General features: G+C 41.9%; 1 protein-coding gene across 18 annotated transcripts in view; it reads right to left on the bottom strand.

Annotated features, from left to right (window-relative positions):
- The window catches only part of Myt1l (myelin transcription factor 1 like), a 385,446-nt gene that overhangs the window by 370,888 nt on the left and 1,696 nt on the right, over positions 1-12,862 (bottom strand). Inside the window, exon 1 of one of the 18 annotated variants that reach the window (XM_087199643.1) lies at positions 9,280-9,744. The exons of 14 other annotated variants lie outside the window; for them this stretch is intronic. The gene's annotated coding sequence lies outside the window, so the exon portion shown is untranslated. Of the gene's footprint in view, positions 1-7,415; positions 7,550-7,577; positions 7,744-9,279; positions 9,745-12,862 lie in introns of those variants that run through there. 3 more of the 18 variants (XM_087199648.1, XM_087199645.1, XM_087199644.1) reach the window with 3 other exon arrangements.

Raw genomic sequence — 12,862 nt, forward strand, 5'->3', positions numbered from 1 at the left:
TTGGTGAGGAATAGCCTTTGGCCACCATAGTAAAACTTAGGGTTTATTTGACCTCACAAGTTTTCAAGTGCCATTTTGGGTACCTTCTGCTCTAGGCTCCCAGAAATAGGACATGGATTATATAATAGATTTTAGCTGCTAAAAATGTGCTCCTACTTCACCTGTGTATATCCTAAATCCTGCTTTTTGAAAAGAAACCTAAGCCATAAAGACAGCAGGTTTGTTTCCTTAAGTAGCCCGAGTCATATAAATTATGTGCAGTTGATTTGCCTCCATCATGACTGGGTTTAGAAGATCCAGGAAATCAGAATCGAGAGGATCCCATCAGGAGCCAGAAAGCCACGCAGTACATGCGTATTTCTGTCAACTCTGCTGCCCTAAAAGAATGCTTGCCTGAAGTCAACTCATGGTCACAAACTAGATGAGATTAACAGTGAGGAGAAGCTAAAAGAGTTAATTCTTAGGTCCATATCTGAGCTCCACAAGGTGACTGTAGAGATGACTGAGAAGCATTTGATTGCGTGAATTTCAAGTCAGTTGATTTGTCCTTTTTAATGAGGATTGGAACTTCTAGGCCAATCTAGGTGGTGGGGTTGGCTAGGCTGCACTTCTCTGCCAGGAGTGCCAAGGTCCAATGTGGCAGAGCCCTGCCTTAGCAGAGTTGTCTCTATATGAGGACGGCAAACAGAGTCACCCATTAGAACCAGAAGGCTCTGAGTAATCAGTGAATCCAACTTCCTCACCCTGAGAAGAGCAGAGAGAGCTGGGATGACAGGTTCAGAGCCATCCTCAAATCACACACTCAAGTCCTTCCATCTGAACCCTGTCACACAGGCAGGGCATCACTGCTTCAGTTAACTATGGGTGCAAGATCTCAGAAAATAACAAGAACAGGAAAAAGAAAAACAGAAAAATGTCTATGTGCTTAGTGTTTGATGAATATATCCTCCTGGAAAAACGAAGTGTGGAAAAATGAAATCTCCCTGGGACACAGGTCATTTTTAATACTTTGGTAGAAAGTAGAAGTTTCTATGCAGCCCAGCTGCCAAAACCGGAACCTGCTGAGTGGAGTCCAAGGAACTGAGGAAAGGAAAGTCTTTACTGGTGATGTCTTTAATTGTACTCCTCATTGCCCTTACTAAAATAAAGGGGCAGGGGAAGGAGCAGGTGGGGGTGCTCATGGCATAATGCCAGGAAGTTAGAGAGGATGGAGTCACCTGGCCCCAGAGGACACATTCCCTGGTCAGGGAAGAAAGGGAAGAGGCAGGTGTCAGAGGGGAGAAAAGTGTGGAAAGACTACATGAATGTTGGTTTGTTAAAAGCAGCTATTTTCCTAGTGCTGATTGTCTAATCAGTGACCTCACATTTCACTGATGCCTTGAGGCTAAAAGAAATGATTTAATCTGTATTTGCTGGATTTTGAAAATGTAAAGCAGGAAACGCAAGATTCCAATGGCTATACGACTCTGTGTATGTATTCTGCATTTAGTTTTTAGGATATTGATATTTATAATTTGGATTATTTATCATCAGCTGAGTGGCTTTTTTAATTCATTCAAAGCATTCCATACAGGTAGTGCCATGTGGCTCTGGGCTCAGAAGTGACTTTTTGTGTCACAAATCTGATCGTCTCCCCCTCCCACTGTCCCCCTGATCAGATCCTGTTCTGATCATTAACTCTGAAGCCTGAAGACCAGGTGGCCCAGCCCGTTTGTAAACAGGTGTGTTAGCCTGTCCCCGGGGACAGACATGACACTTCTTGGCTTGCACTGTGGGGGTGGGTCTCTGAGGGAAAAGGATTGTTTTTGAGCTAGCAAAATCCCAGTAACAGCATATTAGCTAAAAAACATTTGGGCAGGAAAAAACCAGTTCCTTTCTTCTCGGTACTATGAAAGGAATTGCAAAAGATTTCGGAAGATTCACAATACAAATTTGGTGGAAGATTTCATGCATTTAATTCAGAACCAAATGTGTCATATTCGGCAAAAGACAAGTAATAAATTAGAACAAAATTTATGTGAGCAAATTATTAACATTCTTTCCTGTTTTATACAAGTAGCTAGCATCAACCAATACTTCTTGCTTTATGTAATCTCAGAATTCCATTTTTAAGCAAAGACATGTGGCTTTCTGATGCCTGAGCTACTTAAATCTCCAGACTCTGAGAGAATATAAAATGCTAATTCCAACCTAACTTGTCTTGTGCAGGATTTAATGACAAAATTCTTCATTCTGAATAGGCAGATATGTTCCCTTGGATCTGACTCTTGGAAATGGGGCAGGTACTCATCAAAAGGGCCTGAAATGCACTCCCATTTTGTATGTAATTTGAATTCTCCTCCTCCTCTTTCTCATACCTCTGCAGCCAATGATGAGCAGGGTGACCAAGTCAGCTGCCCTTCTAGGTCTGCAGGTGGCGGGGCTGGGCCCTGTCACAGACCAGAGGTGGGATGAATGCCCACACCTGGAGAATGGGACTCAGTCAGCAGTCTGGGCCTTGACTACGCCGTACTGGAAGTGTTTCCTTCTTGATCTCTGATATTAAGAGCTTCAAAATTGCTTAAAAGAGACCTGACGTTTACCAACACTCCCTCCTCTACATAGGGCTCTATTTGCTGTCTTTGGCTTTCCCAGGTACAAAGATGGAAGGCCAATTCCCACCCTTCCTCTACACGCTATGAAGGGGCAGCCACTGTGATGTGACAACCATGGCAATTAAAGACCAGCCATGTGGAACCCTGAAATGCTGGAATCTCCAGCTCTTGATTTTATAAGAAGGTCATAAACTCAAATCATGTATTTAATTTTTAAAAAAATATGGGCAGACAATGCTGTGCAATTGGATGCTAATTTTCAGTATGATCACCTAGATTCCTTCAGTGCAAACCATCCAAGCAGGAGAAATCAAGGCTCAGCATATTCTTCTTCTTAAGTCAGAAAATGATGTAAGTTATCTCAAAATATATTTTAAAAAGTCAATGTAGAAGTATTTATAAAGACCTTTGTAAAAACTTCCTAATTTAAAAATGCCATGCTAGCATGAGGTAGGAAGGGAGTAGGCTTGGAATATTTCAAAAACCTCTAATCCTGGAATTGAAGGATATACATGGAGATTTATGTCCTGACTCCTTGCAGGGCAAGAATTAATCTCAAGTCTTCCTCTGGACTGTGCACACAGTAGGGGCTCAATATGTGCATGTTACATGAATGAATTACTTCGGGGTGTAGGAATAGAGGGAGGAGCTGACTTGAAGGAGTCAGGCCTGGAATCTTCGATGTTAACTTTGGTATTTTATTTTCCCTATGAGAAGATGCTAGGAATCCCTGGCCTGCCCCCCACGGCTGCTGACTCCAGCTGCTCTCTCCCTGAACTCTTCTAAAATGCAGACTCTAAAAATAATTAGTAAATTTGCAAGAAGGTTCAGAGGGATGGAGAACAAAAGAGAGCCTTGCTGGCCAGCAGCTGATGCATCCCAGTGGGTTGAGGATGTCACCCTCTGCTTGGGCCCCAAGCAGGGTCCCCGGGGTCCTGCAAAAGCCCCAGAGCCTCTCTTGAAGCTTTAGAGATCTGCCTTGGTGCTGCACATCTGCCATCGGGGGCTACTGTTTCTACTTTCTGGAGTGCACTACATCTTGGGGAAGTGCTCCAACAATGAGAGGAATGGACAGGGTTAAATTCATAACACGGTACTTATTCACACCACATTAGCCATAGGAACACTGCAATTAGGCATAAAATTTTATTTGTGTGATAATATACTTCCAGCCCTCAAAAAGAGCCAGTAAAAAAGGAATTTCCCTTAGAAAACAAAAACCAAAACAAAACCAGTTTACTCTTGGGGGTAAATAGCACTGTACTAGTAGAACAGCTATTACCCCTGGCTCCAGCCTATAGTATATGAGGTCAAAATTAAGCTTAAGTACAGAAAATGCAAACCATGCTGACTTCTCCTATTGACCACTGAAAAACCAGAACCCCAGAATCCCAGAGGGTAATACATCTTGCTGCTCTATGCTCCAGGCTGCCAAGTGCATGTGATCTGGGTCATGAAGTAAGCCAGCAAGTCTGTCTGCAGAAAAGGCGACGGGGAGGAAGCCACCCCAGCTGCCATGAGCTCACAGGCAGGACGATTCCATCTCGCCAGTCCTTCATCTTATAACAACCCCCCCGCCCCGAAACTGGTGATGAGCAGTGCTTTCCACGACTCAGACAACAAACAGCTGGATGGATGCCAAAGGACCACACATCCGTGGTCTACTGTGCCCTTTTTAATCAACTTCCTAATGAAAAAATGCCATGCTGGCGTGAGGTATGAAGGGAGTAGGCTTGGAATATTTCAAAAAATCGCATCCTCTAATCCTGGGGTTGCTGGAAATCTGTGTTCTTACAGATGTTTATGAGTTTTCCTGGTACAGAGATAGAATCAATTTGCTTGCGCCTGGCCCTCAAGATGTATTAAATTTATCCTGAAGGAAACTGGTTTCTGAAAAGCTCTTTGCCCAGATGCATTAGCCAGGTGGGAGTTTCAGTGAACCAGAGGGTCCACTAGCAGATGCAGCATTGATTTCTGAATGTTCACAATCTCACAGGCAGCTCCAGAGCAGACTTGATTTGATGGCTCTCTATGGGGTGCCCTGCAGACTCGATTATCTCCACCACCAGTCTGGCTAGCATTGTTTCATGGCGACAATGCTCTGTGCTTTGAGCTCCTGCTCAGATGGGCTAGGCAATGCGTGGACCAGGGAGGGAGACTGAACCAAATCTGCAGCAAACCTCTAAGAATTACCCATTGCTTTCAGGGTTCAGAGATGTGGCAGCCCTTGGAAATGGGGGGGCAATGCTGACTTTCGAAAAAAGCACTCTGTGGGGTATCATGAAAATGCATTCTGTTCCAGGTGGTGATAAATAATGGCATGAAGGTCCTACTTCAAACAGGATTGAAGCTAGAAAGGCCATAAGAAAAATCACTGTCCATGAGCAAAAAATTAAAAACAAAAAACAAAGCCTCCTCCCAATAAATTTTTCATCCTTGAGTTGTTTGCTTTAGAGATCTAAGCCTGAAAATCCACACTTTAAAATTTCTCAAGCAAATGTCCAATATCCTTGAGGTAATTTCCTTTAAAGCAATCTGACTGTGCTATCTAAGCAGCCAGACTTCAGTAAAAGGCAGTCAGTATGTAATGTAAAGTCGTAAAGTTCTTTCAAGTATATTAATGAGTGCACATGTACATCAGGCAGGTCCACACAGCATACATGCTGGCCCCATGGCTCCAACAGAGTAGTCTACACAACACCTATCCCCACTGGTGTCTTAAAAACACATCTATCCATGCACTTCCCAAACCACTGAAGAGATTCGTTATATATTCCTAAGAGTGCGAAAATTCATCACGGCACAGAATTTTAAAGGAAATAAGATCGAGTGACATTTTAGAAGGAAGGTGATTGCATATTTTCTTCATTCACAAGCAGTGGGAGCCCCACTGAGGCAACAGCCTGCACCACGCGTGGCCCAGGACAACCCCACAGTCATGCTCTCATGTACCACTGCCACCTCCCTTGCAGAGCAGCTAAGTCACAGAGCCCTGGTGTTCGGGGCTGATATTTGGGGATCTCATGGACAGATTAGACAATTCTGCTATGGAAAGCTGCATTTCCTTCCAAAGTTGATCTTCAACCTAAGAGCAAGACTAAAACAAGAAAAAAAATCTTAGAAATCCAATTTTTCAGGCTGGCACATATCAACACATTTCCAGCTCTGGGACTTTTCATTGTCTTCCAGGGCAAGCCTTTCTCCTCTCCACAGAGCCTGGGAAGTAATGTTACAACCACTGGCATAAAGTAACTCTGTCAAGTGGAAACTCATAGGACATAGTTTTGGCCCTTAAAACCTTAAAGCTGTAGTTCTGAGAGGCAGCCAGGCACAAAGAAAGTCTTACACACAGTGACATTCAAGTGCCCCTCCTGTTTCTAAGCAGACCAGCTAAGGTTAAAGACAAAATGATATTTTGCCCCAAGAAAGTTACAATCTATCATAAAATGAAAAGGAGTTAATCATACAAAGCTTGACTCAACTCCGGAATGAAATGCAGCAATGAAAACACAAGTATTACTTTTTTCTCTAGGAGTTTAGGAATCTGAGAGCAATATAGTATTTATTACTCTAGGCTAAATATGTTTAAAATTCTATTCTTTCATCATTCTAGTTTACCAGCAAATTTAAAGATGAAATAGAAAAAGGTGTGTGTGTATATATATAATAAAGAATATTAATAAATAGTTTAGCTATTATGCAAACAATGTAGCTGAATGTGAATATTCAGAAACTTGCAATATGACCAAAAAAATGATCAGAATCAAGTTTCACAGCTTTAGGTGAAGGGTTAATATGTTTTCCAATGCCTTCTGCTTGAGCTTGAGGTACATGGAAGGTATTTTTGTTTCTTTTTTGGAAAGGCATAGTTTTCTAAATAGAAGAAATCACACCCTCGCCCTCAAAAGTTGTATTTTCTGTCAAATATTCACTGTCATTGTCTAAAGCAAACTAAAGTAGAATAACATTTTTTTAAAGCTGAAAAATAAAAGCCACATCTAAGCATTAAGTGAGCTAAAATTTTCAGGAAACTGCAGAAATACAGTTAAAGTCTAATAATTTCTACTTAGGTTCCACTGTAAAAACAAATGAAATAATTAGGTCAGTTAAAATGAATGCCTTGCCTTTTAAGGAGAACAGGAATGATTAAGAGAGGATAGAAGTATTTATCAGTGAAGCCCCCAGATGGATGTTGATTTCACTAAATATTAAAACACCCATGTTGCAGCACAGCCCCAGAATTATATAAGAAACCGTGTTACTCATGACAATAGAAAATTAGGGTTCTAGCAGCTTGACTCTCACTTCTCAACTCAGGAAACTGATTCGCAAAATGATCTCCATTTTTCTGAAAAGAACTGGAAATATCAAAGGTTGTGCTCATTTTCCCATCTCCAATCTGTAGATTCTACAGATCAATGGCAACTTCAGTTTGGTTTTCACAACCTTCTCCAGTAAGTTGCTGGTTAAATAAACTAAAATCTTCTTCCAGCCAGGAAAAATGTATACTAGTCAAAACTAATTATGTCTGGGCTTTCGTTGCCACAACGTTTGCTAATTTTGCTGGTCTCAGTATACTGTTCCAGAAAATATTAATTAAACACGTTGAATAATGGCTGCTGTAAATTTCTGAAAACAATAATCTCTAAACAGTTAATTTTCACTTCAGACTTATGCACAGGAAGACGGATGCAGCGGCCACCCCAAGCCAACAACAAATGACTATTCTTTTGTTACTGACCATAAGGAGTTGAACTTTGCTCCACTTTGGAAAAGCGGAGTCACAGCTCTGGAAACCACAGGAGGACAGGATATATTTACCTGGAGGGGGTGTCAAAGACAAACCTGAAGAACTGCAAAACAAAGTAGTCCGAATGGATCCTCTGCTCCCGTAATCCCACATGGCACCATCAGCTCAAGCCAGCCTCTGACAACCGGTCCTTCCCACAGCAGCCACCTCTGCCTTCCATCTTAGGGACTCACCCAGAAAATTCTCCAGCCTGCTCCACGACTACAAAACTCTTCTAATGCTTTTGAATGCCCACCATTTGTTCTCCATTCATCCAATCAACTTTCCACTGCACATCTCTCTCTCTCCTCTCTATCGGCGCGCAGACCTGGGGCCACTTCTCATCTGTATGCTAATTATTTTGCCACATGGACAAAAGTAATAATGCTTTCAGACAGGAAACTAACAGGCCTGAAGTTGGAGATGGAAATTAATAAGTTGACACCACTAAACGACGGGGAGACGGGCATGCTGCAGCGCCCTGCCTGGTCGGTAGCACGCAGACTCCATCCAAAGGCAGCAGACAGGCAGCCCAAGGCTGCCAATCCTGCCCCGGCTGTGGGAACCGAGCTCTGCTTTCCTCAGAGACCACATCACTGCAGCAGAATAACACTGGAGCACAGTGCCGACTTACCCTGGCTCGGGTTGTGACTGCTAAGCAACACAAAACATATCCATTGCCCCAAACCCTAACATGGGAGGGAACTTCACTGCTGATCTAGGGATTTTTTTTCAAGCTACAGCTGTGGATGAAAGCAGCGATTTCTAATCTTCCTGTTTATTAAGCTTGCAATACAGTCAGACAAGATTGGGATGAATGATACAGGCTTCTTACATTGTACCCATAGGCCCCTAAATCTCTAGAGCAGAATGTGTATCATGCGTGGTGCTGTATTTAATGTAATAGATGAGAACTGTAAATACCAGAGTCAGACTGTTCACAGCTACTGCCGAGGCAATGCATCTAAAATTATCTCCTCTATCACTGATGTTATTGTAAATTCATGCTGTGGCCAGAGAAAGCTCACAAAAGTCAGCTGAACCTACAGGGTTTTCAATGGTACTTCTGCTTAACATAGAAACAAAACACAAAGAGGTTCTCAGGCCTCCCCCCACCACTTCTGGAGATGGGAGAAGGGAGATTCAAGAGTTAACTTTAAGTGATTCTTAAAATCTCTTTCGGCTTGCCAGCCACACCACGTTATTCTGTGTTAGTAGAAGCTCCTTTCTTAGTTTCTTTAAAACAAGAGACAGAACTGTTTCCCTAAGAAAGTTGCATGATTAACCTTCTTAGTATTTTTTGCAGAAAAAAAAATCAGAAAAAGTTTATTCTGCAAAGCAAGACCCAGTAAGGATTCAAAATACAAAGGAGAGCACAGATAGATGGTTTCCATTAGCATTTTTCCATTTTTTAAAAGTGCTGATTTTATAAATGGCTTCAGAGTCCAGCAATACATGCTCTCCTCTGGTGGTAACTCCACCATCAAGCTCAGCAAGGCTCTCTCTGGTAACACTCCGGGCTCCAAGGCTCCGTTAAATCATAAAGGCCACCTTAGCACCTCCCCCTCCCCCAGAACCTCGCCGTGAACGCACACTCTCCTGTTTAACAACAACTCCAGCACCATGCAGACAAGAGGCCCACGGAGGTGGACGGAGGGGCAACTCCGGCTGCAAACCGGGCCATTGTTGCTGTTTGTGTACCAGACCATGCGATGCTAAGAAGTGCTGTAATGTGCAATCAGACAGGAGCCAGAGATGGCTAGGCAGGTGGAAAAACAGCTTTCTGTTGAAGTACTTCAGAGCATATCTGAAATAATTCTCAAAGGCTAGGAGCTACACCAGCCAGGCAAATAAATAAAACCCACATGTCACCTTGAAATAAAAGGAAAGAGGTACCTTTTTGTGCAAGAGCTGGTAGCCATGGAGCTCAGGGCTTCTCTGCAGTCTGTTTCTCACTCACGCATCTCTGTCTGCCATGGGGAGCTCAATGCACGTGCTGGTCTCTGCTCCCTTTGGGCTTCCATCCTGTGCACCCCACCCGCCAGGACCCTCTGCCTGCCAGCTCTCTCTCCACAGTGAGAGTTGAAGGCAGAGACACGCAAGAGACCCACACGGAACACAGCACTAACTGTGGCTTCCGTGGGGAGACTGACACGGAAGTCCCGAGTTACCAAGAACACCTCTTGTAGCTCCCGAAGGTAATTCCTCTGAAGCTAGAGTCTGCCTGGCGCATGGAGACCAAACTCACTGGTTCCTACAGAGGGTCCAGCTCCCTTCCCAGCCAGCCCTGCCGGGAACCGCCGCAGTGTGCAAACAAGCAGGCTTTCCAGGGAATATCCCGAGCCATTCCATCTCCACAGCACAATACCCCCCCACTTCCCTTGGATATGCCCTCCCCCTCCCAACTTTCCTGATAACCCCCACATAGGGAGTAGGGATTCTCTTTTTTCTAAGAGCGATACATTGCAGGAAATTTTTCTTAACAGAAGAGCCCAATACAGCAGGGTTGATCAGTGATTTTTCATATAATAAATAAGCATTAGTGCCTTCTTTCTAGTTTTATCACACCTGGCTTACATTTTCTCTGCCATCTCTGATACTTGTGTGGATACCCTAAGGACTCATTAGGGTGTCAATGCCAAAAACAGTTTCATTGTGGAAACATGCATAGAAAAATCATTGTATGTGCTTGAACAATGCAGGTGTGAAGAAGGAGCAGAGAAGAGACAGAGGGGCAGAGAGACAAACAGGGACAGAGTTAAAGAGAGAAGGGGCAGAAAACCGGGAGGGGGAGGGAGGGAGGGAGGAAGAGAGGGAGGGAGAGAGAGAGACAAAGATGCTCCAAACTGAGCCCCGTTGCCCTGAAACATAGTCTATCGATGGAAAAGTGCATTGCTCTTAAAATAATTTGATGGCAGAAAAAATCATACAATAAGTCACTAGAAAGTGGAGTATGTGATATCACTCCTTACACAAGTCATGGTCACTAGAAGCAGTATTCTTGATTTGTGAGGTATGGGAATTTAAAATGTCTTTTTTCATATAAGCCACGTGATATTTGTACACGACCCTCCCACATTTCTCCCCCATCATAAAAAATCTATACTATATATTATTTTTAAAGCTTGTAATATTTTTTGGCATTAGTTTGGAATAATTGTAGATCAGTGTCAGGTGTAGAATTGTAGGACAGAATAGAGTAGGGTGAAACTTAGCTTGGTGAGAAACCTGTTAATCATTTCCAAGTTTTTGTTCAAGTTTATCCTCTATGACTCCTTTCTAAGGAACATTGAAAAGATTTTTTAAAAGAGAAAAAGACATTCATGGAAAGGGCTCTTTAAAAAGCCTTAACAATAAGAGCATGCGAAATGCCACAGGAATCAAAGTAAGCTGTGGAGTAATTTGGCAGTGAGAATCCACAGCCCTGAAGTTCTCTCTTGGAACCTGCCATTCATCTGCTCCCTGGACAGAGTTCTGGGGAGACTCAGCATCAAGGTAGGCTTTCTGGCAAAGTACTAGGTGCACTTTAAAAAATGGTCATTGATTAGAAATTGCAGTCTCGGACTAAAGGGGGCACCCAGCTGAGCCCAATTCCAACTCCAATCAAAAAAGCATTTTAGTATTCCCTCTTATCCACAGAATAGACTTTCTTATGTAAAATACTCAGGAGTGTGTAAAACTTTATGTTGTTTGAAGTTAAACGTGTGGCCACCAAATCTCATGATAAGTAAACAAAGTATTGTAGAGGACATGGTAAGTATTTTTAAAACAATGCCTGTTCCTCAAATTAGATTGGTTTGCAGATTTGCAATGTCTAGCTCATGCTTGTGACATTAAAATATTTTTATTAACAAAGTTAATTTTTTCATAGAAGTAATTAGCTTTTTAAAATCACACATGTTAAGTATTCCTAAAGCCAGATGAACAAATAATCAGATTATCAATTCAACATTTTGAATTTAAGTATAATTTTAATAAATAGAAAAACTTTCAAAAAGCTTTGAAGTTGCAAAATAACTTCCTTTTTTCTTTCTCCAAACCATTGAAAAATGACAAAGAAAACAAGACAGAAATCATCAGACAGTGAAATCACTGGTTTAGGAATAAACAAAAGTGTAAAATATTTTTCAAAAGAGTAAAAATATATAAATCAGGTGAACAAGACAGCAGGAACAATGAAAACAATAGTTTAAAGAACACTCATTCTCTGAAAATATCCACATATTTTAAAAATCAAGCCTATACAGCTTTTATTATTCCAAAGAAGACTGTGTACTCATGTCCCTTTAAGAAGTTTTGTATCTTGCTCATACATAGTCACAAATAATTAGGCCTTCAACCTCCAACCCAGTTTTAGCATAAATTTATGAAGCTGGCACAAGTTAGGGCACCAGATGCAAGTTTTGCTCAGGAGAAGTTGACATTTAAGTTTCCTGCATACTCCCTATCTTAATGTAACACCAGATAAGCCTGGGTCATCTTTTCAAAAGTGAAATCGAATTGAAACCCACCAATATTTAGATAAAGATTCTCCATTTGAAAAGTGGTAGTGCTTATAGTCTTTTAACTCCCAGTTATGCATACACAAGTAATTTCACCCGATTTATATATGCTTGGTAAAATTTTGAACATAGGATAAAATGTATATGTAATGGCAGATGGAAGGTCTTTACAAAATAAAAATCTTCAAGCAGGGAGATCTTTGCTGCCACCATCTTCAAAACATCCAATTGTGACCGTAAAGGCTGCTTCTACTTCTACCTCAATGAGCAACATCATTAGGGTGATGAAAGCGAGCTATTTTCACATTGCCAGTAAACCTGTAGGAAGCCAGCCCCCTGCTCAATGCAATTGCTATCAGCCGAGGACAGCTCCCGGTGCTGAAAGGGAGGCAGAGGGACCCTGCTCACAATGGCTCGCTCCACCAGCTTTGAAAAATCACAGCAAAACTGAATGAGGTGGCAAGTGCTCGGGCTGAATAGCACTGTCTGCTGAACAATAGCAGCCAGCTCCAAATCCTACTATAATCACATTAATGAGATTAATCAGTGAATTAGCAGCAGTCAAATGTCAGGGAGGCAAGGAAGAATCCAACCAAGATTGGTAATTAACTTTTTTTTGCAGGGGGGGAGAAGAATCAACTGTGCTATCTCTTAGGTTTTCTAGAAGTTGAAAATTTTGATTCACAGATCTTGAAGACCATAGGTACACCTGAAAAGCAACAGCATAATCTTTCCTATTATAATCCACATCCAGGTATCACGTTACTGTTGCTTGAATTATTGTCCTCTGAGGAAACTGATGCCACTTCAATAATCTTCATAAACTATTTATATTTCATGCCTTTAAACTTTCTTAAGCATATAATTAGTATTTTTAATGAATTTATTTCTCTCCAACTCAAGCTAAAATATTTAAAAAATGGCTGATTAAAAAAGAAAAGATTATATAACAACGGCCACTGCCTCAGAAGGTCTGT

Source organism: Heterocephalus glaber, unplaced genomic scaffold, assembly GCF_053883595.1.
Source record: "Heterocephalus glaber isolate CG9 unplaced genomic scaffold, H.glaber_assembly_v1.0 deba00001724, whole genome shotgun sequence".
Classification (NCBI taxonomy): Eukaryota; Metazoa; Chordata; class Mammalia; order Rodentia; family Bathyergidae; genus Heterocephalus; species Heterocephalus glaber.